Here is a 13,489-nt window from a genome sequence, read left to right on the forward strand (position 1 = left end):
ATACTGGGTCCCACCTTTTAGTGAAGGCCTCAATTCCCTCTCCATGTTAGGGTTCAGATTCCTGGAAACCAGAAGCTCTGGTGAAGTAGGTCAACCTGTTATTGTCTAGGTCAACCTGTTATTGTCTGCTGTGATTGTGCTCATCAAAAGCACTTCTTGGGTGTTTGTGCTTGGCTATTCTTTGCAAACCTAGTTATACGGATATAGTTCATATCCTGTAAGAATTTAGCCATTTAAGAAAGACAATGAACATGAACACAGATGTTATAGCTGTGGTGACATGCAAACAAAACAAACATGAAAAATTTAGTCAATTTTGTGCAATATTTTAGAATGAAGAACCACTGAAGAACCATACAAATATTATGCTTACACTGTATATATCAGGGTGATTGTGTTTATGAGTTTCCTCATGGGTCAAGAAGTGATAATGATAGGAATCTCATAGAATTGTTATGAAGATTAAATTAGATATTATGTAAAAAATACCTAAATTATACCATGGTAAACACTCAAAAGATTCTTGTCAGAATAATATTCCAAATACCTTCTATCAGAAATGGACAGGTCCAGCAGGCAGATAATCAGTAAGGACATAGTTGAAAATAACAACACCCATCAATCAACCAGATATAATTGACTTCTGTAGACTACTTTATCCACAGCAGCAGAATATACATTCTTCTCAAGCTCACATGGAACATTCACCAAGGTAGGCCACATTCTGGGCCATAAAACACATCTTAACACATTCATAAGAATAGAAATCATATGATGTCTGCTCTCAGATCACAATGGAATTAAAGTAGAAATCAATAATAGAAAGACAACTGGAAATTTTTCAAAATACATGGAGATTATACAATATAAATAACAATAAATATTAAAAATTAAATTTAAATAATAAAAAATTAAATATAAATATAAATAAAATAAACAATATAAATAAGTAGTTTATAAATATAAACTTATAAATAACACATAGGTGAAAGAAAAGAAAATCTTGAGAAATTTTTAAATGTTTTGAATTAAATGAAAATGAAAACATAACTTACCAAAATGTGTTGGATGCAGAGAAAGCAATGCTTAGAGGGAAATGTATAGCATTGAGTGTATGTATTAGGAAAGAGAAAAATCTAAAATCAGTGATGAATATTTCCACCTTAGGAAACTGGAAAAAGAAGAGAAAACTAAATCTAAAGCTAGCGTAACGAAAGAAGTAATAAGAATTAGAGCAGAAATCAGAGAAATTGAAAATAGGAACTCAACAGAGAAAAGCAATGACACCAAAATTGGTTCTTTGAAAAGATCAGTAAAATTGTTAAGCCTCTAATGAGGCTAACTAAGAAAAGAAGAGGAAGGATACAAATTACTAATACAAGAAATGAAGGGATATCACTTCAGGTCCTTTGGATATTAAGGGGATAATAAAGAAATACGATGAACAATTCAATGCTCACAAATTTGAAAACCTAGATGAAATGGGCCAACTCTTAATTTAAAAGACTCAATCTGCCAAAACACCGAGGAAGAAATAGACAATCTGAAGAAACCTGAAGAGACCTATCTCTATTAAAGAATTCAAATAAATAACTAATTACTTTCCAAAATAGAAAGCACCAGGCCCAGATGGTGTTACTGGTGAATTCTGCCAAACATTTAAGGAAGAAATTATGCCAGTTCTCTACAATCACTTTCAGAGGATAGAAGCAGAAGGAATAACTTTTAAACTCATTCTGTGAGGCTAGCATTACCCTAATACCAAAATCAGCAAGCAATTACAGTAAGGTTGTAGGATACAAGGTTAATATACAAAAGCCAATTGCTTTCCTATATACCAGCAATGAACAAGTGGAATTTGAAATTAAAAACACCATCCCTTCAATTTTGTTGTGAACCTAAAACTGTACTAAAAAATGTAGTCTTTTAACATATGTATTGAAAATGTGGAATCTGTGAATTCAGACAGTAATTTAGGTTACCTTTCACCTTTTGATTTTTGAAGTGAGTAGTCTATGTTAAGGTAACAAGGAAAAAACATCTCTCCAGAGAATTTGTTCCTTAAATGGAAACTTCTTGTTTAATTCAGAAAAACAGAATTCTTTATTCATGATTTGACATAGAACTACATAAGTAGACTCTTACCCACAATAAGTAAAATACTTATTCACAAATGGGCATTATTTTAGTGTTAAAAATAGATGTGCAAGGGGTTAGGGACAGAAGGAAGTTGTGAGGAAGGAAGTAGGTGTGCTTATAAAATGGCAACATGATGGATTCTTATGGTGATGGACTGTTAAATATCTTGACTAGGTGGTGGGTCTGTGAGCCTGCAGGTGATAAAACTCTGTAGAACTAAATACATAGACAAGTAGAATGTAACTGGGGAAATCTCAAGACCAGAGCATTGTATTAATGTAAAAATGCTGATTTTGATGTACTTCCATTTTGTGAAATATTACCATTGTGGGATTGAGTAAAGGATACTCAGGATCTCTCTTAAAACTTAATTTGAATCTGTAGTTATCTCAATGAAATAAAAAGTACACATATAACTACTATATAAAACTAATAATTTTTATTTGTTTTTAGGTTGTTCCTGCCTGATTGACAACATAGTCATCATTGGCGTTTGTAAGTTGATATTTTAATTTTTTTTAGCCTTTGCCCCTGACACTTGATATTTTCTAATTACCTGAAAATACTTTTCTAGAGAACTTGAGTAAAACTTGGAGCAAAACTTCTTTTATTTTTTGGTTCTTATATTACTTTAAGGACTCTCACTTTTTCTGATACCATTAGGTGATGGTTATTTTGAGGAAGTTTGAATTACACATTTTGGGCTAGAGCCATCTGTCTTTGGAGTGACTGCCTATCAGGGTTATGATTAGCAGGGGCAAAGTGCTATTTGTGGAATTGAGGTTGTACATATATCCATCCTGTTGGACATCACAGTCTTCACCTAGAACATCCTTGTGGCAGATGGTAAGAGGGACACAACAGCCTGGGAGAAAGCCACTAGTGTGAACAGTTTGACTGATGAGGTATAACATATTCTATTTATCTGTGAAAATCTGGCAACTAGATGAAATGCAGATTGGGAGAATTTAGCTTTTTGCTCATTTTCTCATTTGGAGTAGCTATATTTCTGTTTCATAATGTTTTCTTTCCAGTTTCAGTTTCCTGTTTCAGCAATGGGTAGGGTTTTTTTTGCTTTTTGTTTGTTTGTTTTTTTAATTCAGTGAAATGTAAACATTTTAAATAGGGAGATTTGAACAAACATTTTTAACCTGGGAAATGAATTATTCCCTGTATCACTGAAAACATTTACTCTTCACTCTAGCCAAACTTTCTTCTTCCTTAATCTTCCTCATCTCAGTAAATAGCAACTGCATTCCTCCAGCCACTCAGACAGTCTCTTTGGCACCATCATCATTTCTTCTTTCCTTCACCCCCTGTTATTTAGCTGTTAGGAAACACTGTCAGCTCTACCCAGGTATATCCAGAAGATGACTGCTTCTCACCACCTCTTCCACTAGCATACTGGTCCAAGCCTTCATCATCTTTTTATTGACATAGCCTCCTAATTGGTTTCCCTACATAGCCTCCTAATTGGTTTCCCTGCTTTTATACTTTCTCTCTTAGAATCTATTCTCCAAATGGCAGCCAGATAGATTATTTAAACCTCTCTAGTCTGATCATGTTACTTTTCTGCTCCAGCGACTGTAGTGCCTCTTTTTGCAGAGGCTTATCAACTTCTACATGATACAGGCCCCCATTACCTCTGATTTGACCTAGCCTTTTATTGCTCCCCTCACTCACTGCTTTAGCCATGCCAATGTTCTTGTTCCTACATTAGGGATTTGCAGTTACTGTTCCCACAAATAGCCACATGATTTGATTCCTTACCTCCGTCAAATCTTTGCTAAATTGTCATCTCCTCACCCAGGCCTTCCCTGACCAGCTTATTTCAAATTACTACTGTTTCTCCCTTCCTTACCTCTCCCAGCATTTCCTATCCCTGCAGTACTTTATTTTTTAACCACCTTCTGATATATATATTTCACTCTTTTGTCTCCCATTCATTTGAAGATGAGCTCCACAAGAGTAGGAATTTTTTGTGTTTTGTTTACAAAGACGGGAAAGTGGATTGTGTAGTATTACTGACCTTGCCTAATATGACCTTCACTTGTTGCCTCCTAATCACAAAGATGGGTAAGTGAAAAAAGCAACTAAAATCTCAATCATCTGTATATTTCTAAGTATTGCTGGGAGAAAAACTAGATCTGAAATTTCTTCCAAGAATATACTTCGGTGCTTGTCTGGTTAGAAGTTCTTTGGTAAAAATGAATAGATCTTCATACTTTTAGTAAATGATTCCTAATACCATTTTATTAAAGACTAAGATTATTCTTTCAGAAGTTAGTTCCAGAAGCACTCCTTTTAAGAGCTATAAATTAAAGAGCAGATAGCATAGTGGATAGCACAAGTTTTAGAACCATACCTAGCCTAGCTTGAATTCTGGCTGGGATGCCAGTAAGTACATGACTAAAAGCAAGTTAATAAACCTTTCTAGGCCACAGTTTGTCTCTTATAAAATTGAAATAATAATAGCTGTGAGGCTTATGAGGGTTAATTGAGGTGATAGACCTGGCTATTAGCAACATTCAGTAGCTACTAATCTTTTAATCCTATGTTGCTCAGTATTATAAGCTTGAGTACTAGTAATTATTTTACAGAGTACTTTGTAGAGAAGACCATCTTTTGTTATTTATGTCATTACATGTAGTAAATTTTGAAAGATTATCTATGTTTTATGGAAGAGAAAATGATTAGGAGACATGGGCTGCTCTGTCATGTGAGCTCAGACAATTTTTTGCATTTTTTGAGCTTTTAAGTAATCTCTACATCTTAGCAATGTGAAGAGGATGAAATGAGATAATGTAGATTTGTCAGTACTTATTTGTAAATATAATGCACTAATGCAGGTATAAGGAATTGGAACTTCATACTGAGGGGACTTCCAGCATGACTTCCATGATGTAGTAACAGGAACTGGATTTATTGTCCTGCATTAGACAGGAAAAAAACACCCATAAAATATATGAAACAAAGGTTTTCAGACATTGGATGACAAATGGCACAAGACAGTGAACCCTGAGAGAAAGGAAATAAATGAGGCCACAGTGCAAGAAAGCGAATCCAAAGACAGCTCCAGTGTTCACCCTGAACTGAGGTGATAGAGCTGGGAATTAAGGGAGGGTGAGGCAGCTAGAATTTGCAGGACAGAGGACCAGAGAGAAGAGAGTTACACAAAGAGAGATCTCTGGAAATCTTTAGAGTGTCCCTGTGGGGTCTTCAGCTGAGTGCTGATTAGTGCGTGCTTAGGGGAGAACTACCCAAGGCTGGGAAAAAAACCACTGGAAAGGGAAAGGTAGTTCATATAGGGCTAGGAAGTGTGTATTCCAACCATTCAGAGTAGAAAAACTTTGTAATACAAGTGGCATTAAATGGAGAGCTCAGGAGGGTATTGTCTCCATAGTGAGCCAGAATTAGCCCTAGACTGAAGGCTGCTCTAGTCCTACATTAAAATCTTAAAAGTAAGCCATTAAAGAGGGATCATAAAACTTTTTTAATATCGGGGCAGATGGAAAATACTTTAGACTTTGCAGGCAATATGACTTCTGCTGCAACTGTATTGCTCTGCCTTTGTAATGTTAAAGCAGCCATAGACAATATGTAAATGAATGGGGGTGGCTGTATTCTAAAAACTTTACTTACAGAAATAGACTGTGGGCCAGATTTGGTTTGTGGACCAGTTTATGGACTCCTGGTTAAAGGGTCAAATTGTTTTTAGTAGCTTAACTCCATCCCAGAACAAAGTTCAAGAATATTTAAAGAAACACAAAATATCTAGCACCTACCTAACAAGGTAAAGTATGCAATGTCTAGCATTCAATCAGAATTTACCAGATGTACAAAGAAACAGGAAAATTCAGTAGTGAAAAGAAAATCCAATCAATAAAAGTAGACTCTGAAATGAAACAGACTTAATAAACAGATATTAATAAACAAATTTAGTAAGTTGTATTGAAGTAATTTAATAAGATTTTAATAAATAAACATATTCATTAAACAAGATATTAAAATGATTATTTTAACAAAGTTCCATATGTCCAAGATAGTAAAGGAAGCATACATTTGTTAAGGAGAGACATGAAAGCTATAAAATGACCCAGATTGACCTTCTAGAGACAACAGAAACATCTGAGCTGGAAAAATACAGTGAATAGGGTTGACAGCAGACTAGACATTGCAGAAAGAAAGACTGTGCAAACTTGAAGACACAGCAATAGAAATTATACGAAATAAAACACATACCAAAATTAAAAAAAAAAAAAAAACTGTCTGTGAGCTGTGGGAAAACTTTAAACAGCCAGATACATGTGTAATGGAGTCTCCAAAAGAGGGAGGGAACAGAAAAATGTTAAAAAATAATTCCTGAAAGTTTGCTAAATTTGATGAAAACAAAAAGCCTACAAATCTCAGAAGTTCAATGAATACCTAGCAAATACCCCCAGAATGAAGAAAATTATACCAGGGCACACCATAATCAAATAGTTTAAAACCAGTAATGATGAGAGAGATTTTAAAGCAGAGAGCAAAGAATCTATAAATTTAGAGGAACAAAGAATGACAGCAGACTTTTTATCAAAAACAATGCAAACCTGAAGACAGTGGAACAATGTCTTTAAAGAAATTTAAGAAAAAACTGTCAATCTAGAAGTCTATAGTTAATGAAAATATTTTTCAAGAAAGTGAAATAAAGACTTTTTCAGACATACAAAAGCTGAAAGAATTAATCACCATTAGACCCACACTACAAGAAATGTTAAAGAAAGTCCTCAGGAAGAAGGAAAATAATACCAAATGAAAATACAGATCACCAGAAATGGTAACCATCTGGGTAAATGTGTAAGATTTTTTAATTTAAATCTTTTTTAAAAAGAGAATTGTTTAAATAGAAATAGTAACAATGTAGCTGGGGTTTATAACATAATAAAAGGTGTGACAATAATTGCACAAAACTCAGGAGGGTTAGTTGAAATATAATGTCAAAGTTTCTATACTGTATGTGAAGAGGTACAATATCCCTTGAAGGCATAGTGTAATAAGTTAAGGATATAACCATAAACCCTAAATAAACCACTAGAACATTTTAAAAAGAAGTTATAAGCCAAAGTAGATAAATCAGAAAAAAATAAATCAGTTCAAAAGAAGGCAGGGAAAAAAGGGAAAAGGAAATGGAGAACAGATGGGACAAATACAAAACAAATAGCAAGATGCTACATTTCAACGTAACAATATCAATAATCACATTGAGTATAAATGGTCTAAATCTTCTCATTAAAAGGCAATGAATGTCAGATTAGATTTTTTTTTTAAAATGAAGATTAACTATATGCTGCCTGTAGAAAAAAAGTATATCATATATATAAAGACACCAATAGGGTATAAGCTAAAAGATGGAAAATAGTATACATTTTAGCACTAATTTTTTAAAAAGCCTGGAGTGGCTTTATTAATATCAGACAAAGGAGAAATTAAAACAAACAATATTGTCAGGGAGAAATAGGGTTATTTCATGATGATAAAGTGGTAAGTTCATCAAGAAAACATCTAAATGTTTATGTACATAATAATAGAGCTTTAGTACATACAAGGAGAAATAGACATATCCACAAATACAGTCAGATTTCAACACTCCTCTCTCGATAGATCAAGTAGATAACAAGTCAGTAAAGGTATAGAAGACTTAAGTAGCACTGTCAACCACCTAGAGAGTTATAGAACACTCTACCCAACCACAGCCGAACACACATTCTTTTCAAGAGCACCCAGAACATTTATCAAGATGGACCATACATTGGGTAAGGAAACAAGTCAATTAATTTAGAAGGGTTTAAATCATACAAAGAATGTCCTCTGACCATAATGGAATTAAATTGTAATAGAATGGTATCTGGAAATATCTTGTAAGTGAACAACACACTTCTAAAGAGCCCAGGGGCACATTCTAGGCCATACAGAACGCCTTAAATTTAAAAGAATGACAGTCATACAAAATACATTCTCAGACTACAATGGAATTAAAATGGAAATTTATAACAAAAAGCATGAAAATTCTCAAATATTTGAGATTGACCACAGTTCTAAATAATGCATGCATCAAAGAAATCTCACAAAAAATGTAAAAATAGTTTAAAAGAAAATGAAAATATGGTTTATAAAAATGTGTGGGATGCAGCTAAAAGAGTCCTTAGAGGGAGATTTATAGCACCCAATGCATATATTAGAAAATCTAAAATCAGTAACCTAAGTTTTTACCTTATGAAACTAGAGAGAGAAGAGCAAATTAAACCTAAAGCAAGCAGAAGAACGTAAATAATAAAAAGTAGAGAAGTTAACAAAATTGAAAATAGGAAAATGGTAGCGAAAAATCAATGAAATGCTAAGCTGGTTTTCTGAACAACAGTAATAAAATCATAAACCTATAGAGAGGCTAACTGAGGAGAAAAGAGAGAAGACATAAATTACCAATATCAGGAGGGGAAGAGGAACCACAACTAGTGACCTCATGGGTATTCCAGGGCTAATGAGAGGACACTACAAACAAGCTCTGCCCACAGACTTGAGGAGGTACATGAAATGGACCAGTTCCTAGAGAGATACATACACACTACCAAAACTCACTCAAGGAGAAATAGGTCACCTAAACAGCAAACACCAAAACTACCAACAGTAAAAACCTTCCAGAGAAGAAAATACTCAGGCCCAAATGGTTGCACTGGTAAATTTTACCAAATAACCATGTGACATTAAAGAAATGAAATGGATAATTAGGAGGTGTTTTGAACTGAACGAAAATGAAACGTATTTCCAAATAACTAGGATGCAACTATAGCAGTGCCTAGAGGGAAACTTATGTCACTATGTACCTGTATTGGAAGGAACAGTTTCAAATTAGTGGCTCAAGGTAAGGGATTGCTAGAATTGTTTTCAAATATCTAAATGTGTTTTATTAAAAAACATGTTTTCTTTGTGTTGTTGGAGAAGACAGGGGTGGTTATGAAAAAGCAACTCTTAGCCCTTCATAGGAAAGAAATAACCACCAAACTTCTCTAGTTATGAACTGAGTTTCTTCAGTGAGAAATACTCTCTTAAATACTGTTCAGAGTTTTTATGAGCTGCTAATTTCTGAGATAAATGGTAGTGAAGGAAAAAAACATTTCTCAATGTTAACAGGCTATAGATTAACATGCTCACTTAAACTGATGTGTTAGATAGTAGGTAATGCAATGTAAGACTGAGCAGTAATTTTAAAAATCACAAAATTGTATAATTAGGAGGAGCCTTAAGTGGTGTTTAGTCAACCAACAGTGGCCTCAATTTCCTGCCTCTTTTAATATCAAAGCTTTGGATAAAAAAAAAAATTAAGGGGGATCCATTTAAGTTTTCAGGTCAGCAAAAGCACTGAAGGACAACTAAGTCACTCCAGACTATTGCATCCACAGACCACCATCTATCAATAGGGTGTTATGAAAAATGAGATACAGTGAAAAACAAGGTTTGCCACTTACCACTGGCAGTCTTGTCTTATGCTAGAAAGTTAATCCATTTTTCTTGTAGTGAGTACTGTGAGGGTCAGGTGCAGTAAAACATGCAGTAGTTCTTTGAAAACTTTAAAGCACTATATTCATACAACACATATTCCTACTGGGTACTTTCCTTTGTGTGGCAACGTTCTGTGAATTTCTACCTAGCACCAATACATTTCTACTTAAAATGGTTAAGTGGCAAGAAGTAAAACTGATTGTACAAGAAGAACCACATTGCTGCTTTATAGCAACAGGGATTTGCCTCAGTTTTTTAAAAGACAATTCAATTAGTGTTTCTATTTTGTATAGTAGCTTATCTTTTATGACAGTTTGATCTTGGTTTATACTTGGTCCCATAAAATTCTAGACTCGAGTGCTAGCTTTTTAGTGCTAGAGGGAATCACGTCATCCTGAGGCTGAAAGTTAAATTTTATGGGTTTTTATTGAAAAAGAAGCATTTGTTCCCTTTGAACTAGTTTAACATTAGTATGATTTTCAACAGCAATGATAATAGATACCATAATCGAGGATTTCTTATATGTAACACTGCTCTAGGTGCTTTGTACAAGTTACCTAATTTGATCCTTCACAAACTCTATGAGAGAAGATAGTATTATTCCTCTTTTACAGATGAAGAAACTGAGGCTCTGGAAATATTGTTAATTGCTTAATTTACAAAACAACTGAAAAGTGATACTAAAATTTAAATATGGATCTGACACCAGAGTTCATACTCTTAAACACTGCTTCCTTGAATCAGCAGTATAATGCATTGGGCCTAGGAACAGATTGTGATTACTTGTTTAATATAATTATGGTGAGAACATCAGTGAATAATTATATGCAGGCATGGTAGCTTGGTACAATGGAAACAGCAGGGGATTTAGAAACAGAATATTTAAAGTTGTGACTCAGCTACTTATTTGTTCTGTGACTTTGGCAGATCAATTTATGACGTCTCTTGAGGCTCTTTTCTGCCTTCAAAAATAGAAATTCATAAAACCACCTATCTCAAATGGTTATGGTGAAGATCAAATTGATGTTTCTAAGTGCCTTGTAAATGCTTTTGAAAGGTGTATAAATGAATTGATGAGTGTATTTCGTCATTTGCCATAGCCTTTCTTCCAGTAGTAAATTTTCTGAGTGCTTTTAAAAAATGATTTGATTTATAAAAACCTAGTGAGTTTCCAGAGCAGCTCTATTGAATTACAGAGTGATCTATTATATAAGAGGGTTCTACTCAGAAGAACAGCTTTCTTCGATGAGAGACATCGTTTTTGAGGAACGGTTATTTCACAATACTTGGTATGGGAATTCTTCACAGATGTTTCTGCCTCCATTTTGGAAGAGCAGGGAGACAGAGAGGCCAAACTGAATCAATGCCAGAGTCAGCTTTGAGGTTCCTAATATAACTGTCACACTGCGCCTCCCAAGAATTCTGCTACCTTTCCCGCCCAGTTGAGAGTTCTGTATTTTCTCAGTTTATTTCTGTCCTGTTTGAGAAAAGTGGAAGCCTTTACCTGGAGGCTATTCACTACCCTGTACAAGTTGGCTTCTTTGGCCAAATGAACAATCAGTGAGTGTACCCCCCCAACCCCCACCCAGGTCGGTCCTGAAGCTCCTGAGACAGGCACGTGGGGAGGTTGTGTTCTGTGTCAAGGAATGAGTTCTCCATGCCTTTCATTCCAATATTGTTTATTTTCTTTTTGGTTTAGGAATTTTGAAACTTAACCCATCTATTCCCATGTTTACTCAGGATTAGCAGCAGAAATGGAATGGAGTACAGTAAAACGAACGCATTTTGTTACGGGCTTTTTTGAAGGTGGTGTCAGAGCAGCAGTTCAGAATCCAGTGGAGGCTCCGGAAATCTTTTAATTCTGTGTGTTCAGTGTAGGTGACCAGTCAGGATAATCCACTTTCTTTCCGAGTCCCTCTGGCCCTCCCTCCTCCTCGCTAACCCTCTTCACTCCCACAAACACACACAGACAGCTCCCTCACCCACAGACTGTCATTTAAAAGCTTGGATTACCAGCTTCGGGGATTACTGAGCTCACAGCAGAAAGCTAACTCTTCTGCCTCTGCTCATGTTTGTGTTTTGCAAACCAACTCTCTGTCTAGGTCGCGTGGCCTTCGCGCGCGACGAGGCCTGAGGGAAGCCCAGGAGATGCGACTTCCCTCATCCTGCAGGGATGCTTTACCGGGTCCTCCCAACATCTTTAGAACCATTAGGTTGAAAGGAAGGTGTCCCAGGGGTTTGGGGACGCTGACACGAAGGAAATTGCTGATTGAGGGAGACAGGCCCTGGCGGGACTGCAGGATGGAGGGAGAAAGGGAGAGTGAGCAGGCGGAGTTTATTTATGGAAAGTCGGGGGCCATCGCGGCCCGGGGCCCCAGAAGCGGAGGACTTCCCTCCGCGCTTGTTTTCTCCCTCTGACCTTGGATGAACTAGTGAGCAGTATATTATGCCGGGCGATTGTGCTGGTTTGTCATGGTTAGCATTCTGGACTGTCACTGGAATGTAGGAAACGGATGAATTTGAATTGAACCATGAGGTGGTCCGCCGGGCCCTCTCCTCGTCTCGAGGAAACCTGTCGCTGTTTGTCTGGGCCTGGCCTAATGAAAGCAATGGAGGGAAAGAGAGGTGGGCCTTTGATCTCTTTGTTGCAGCTGCTCCCTGGGAACTCGCTGAAATCAATGCCCTGTTTTCCTGAAGGAGTGAATGGCTCTGCCTAACTAGCTTTGTGAGGCCGTGGGGGAATTCACTGCCTCTGTTTATTGACAGCTGAAAAGGAGCACATGGGGTGGAATGCACCTTCTTGTGAAAACCAGGCACAGGGAAAATTAGACCTCAATTTAACACAGAGGAATTTGGAAATTCACCCCAAAGGAGACGGTGGTTTCTCATGCTTACATTAGAATTACTCAAGTTTGGGGCTAGTGTGCAATGAACAATGAAGGGTCTGTCACAACTGTGTTATAAGTAGGAATATGATATGCATAATAAATGATAAGTAGAAGTTGATTCAACACCCTCATTTTTTTTTAAACACAGAAGTAGACAAAGACGAATATTAACCGTGGTAGCATCAGGTGATGCTTATTTTTGCTTTAAGAAGAAAAAAAAAGTTGATACTTAAAATAAGCATTGTTACTGTGATATTACTAAGTCTCTAGAATTTGTCTTTTATTCATTTATATTTCAAAACGTCTTTGAACTTTGTATCTAAGTTTCACTCAGGCTAGCTGTTCCTGCTTTCTGGATTGTGTGTGTTAAATGGGAATGTTACAAACATAATTTATCTTTAAAAACTTGTATCCTTCGGATATTATAACCCGAAGTCTATGTCAAACATAAATGAAACTGGCTTATAGGCCAATTTAGCACTTGTAGATAGAATAGTTCATAAATACTAAAATTGCTGCCTTATTTTTGACAACACTGTAAAGAAAAAGTCGAGTTTAGCACAAGGAAATGTCGCTATACCTTCTTTTACATCTCCCATCACTTGCTTGATTTCCCAGGAAGAATTTATAGCTTCTTCCTTTGGCCCTCAGCCCTTTGTGCACACCTCTATTATAGCACTTAACACATTGCCCTGTAGCTCTTTGTTTAGGTGTATTCTTTTAGCTGGAAGTAAAGCAGCTGTGTCGTATTCATTTTTATATCTCCAAGCCCAGCGAAGCTCTTGGCTCAGTGAATGCCTGCTGAATGAATGGGGATTGATAGCTCCCTGTACATTACTTTGAATGTAATTACTTATCCAGGCTTCAACTGCAAATACTACATTTTAGGAAAACCTGATTGATCTATTGTTACCTGATTGGTGCTA

General features: G+C 36.0%; 1 protein-coding gene across 5 annotated transcripts in view; it reads left to right on the forward strand.

The window, feature by feature from the left end:
* PLAGL1 (PLAG1 like zinc finger 1) overlaps window positions 1–13,489 on the forward strand; it is a 63,961-nt gene that overhangs the window by 18,077 nt on the left and 32,395 nt on the right. For all 5 annotated transcript variants that reach the window (XM_010965669.3, XM_074368235.1, XM_074368231.1 and 2 more), the window contains one exon: window positions 2,593–2,634. The gene's annotated coding sequence lies outside the window, so the exon portion shown is untranslated. The remainder of the gene's footprint in view (window positions 1–2,592; window positions 2,635–13,489) is intronic.

The sequence above is a fragment of the Camelus bactrianus genome, chromosome 8, assembly GCF_048773025.1.
Source record: "Camelus bactrianus isolate YW-2024 breed Bactrian camel chromosome 8, ASM4877302v1, whole genome shotgun sequence".
NCBI classification, from domain to species: domain Eukaryota; kingdom Metazoa; phylum Chordata; class Mammalia; order Artiodactyla; family Camelidae; genus Camelus; species Camelus bactrianus.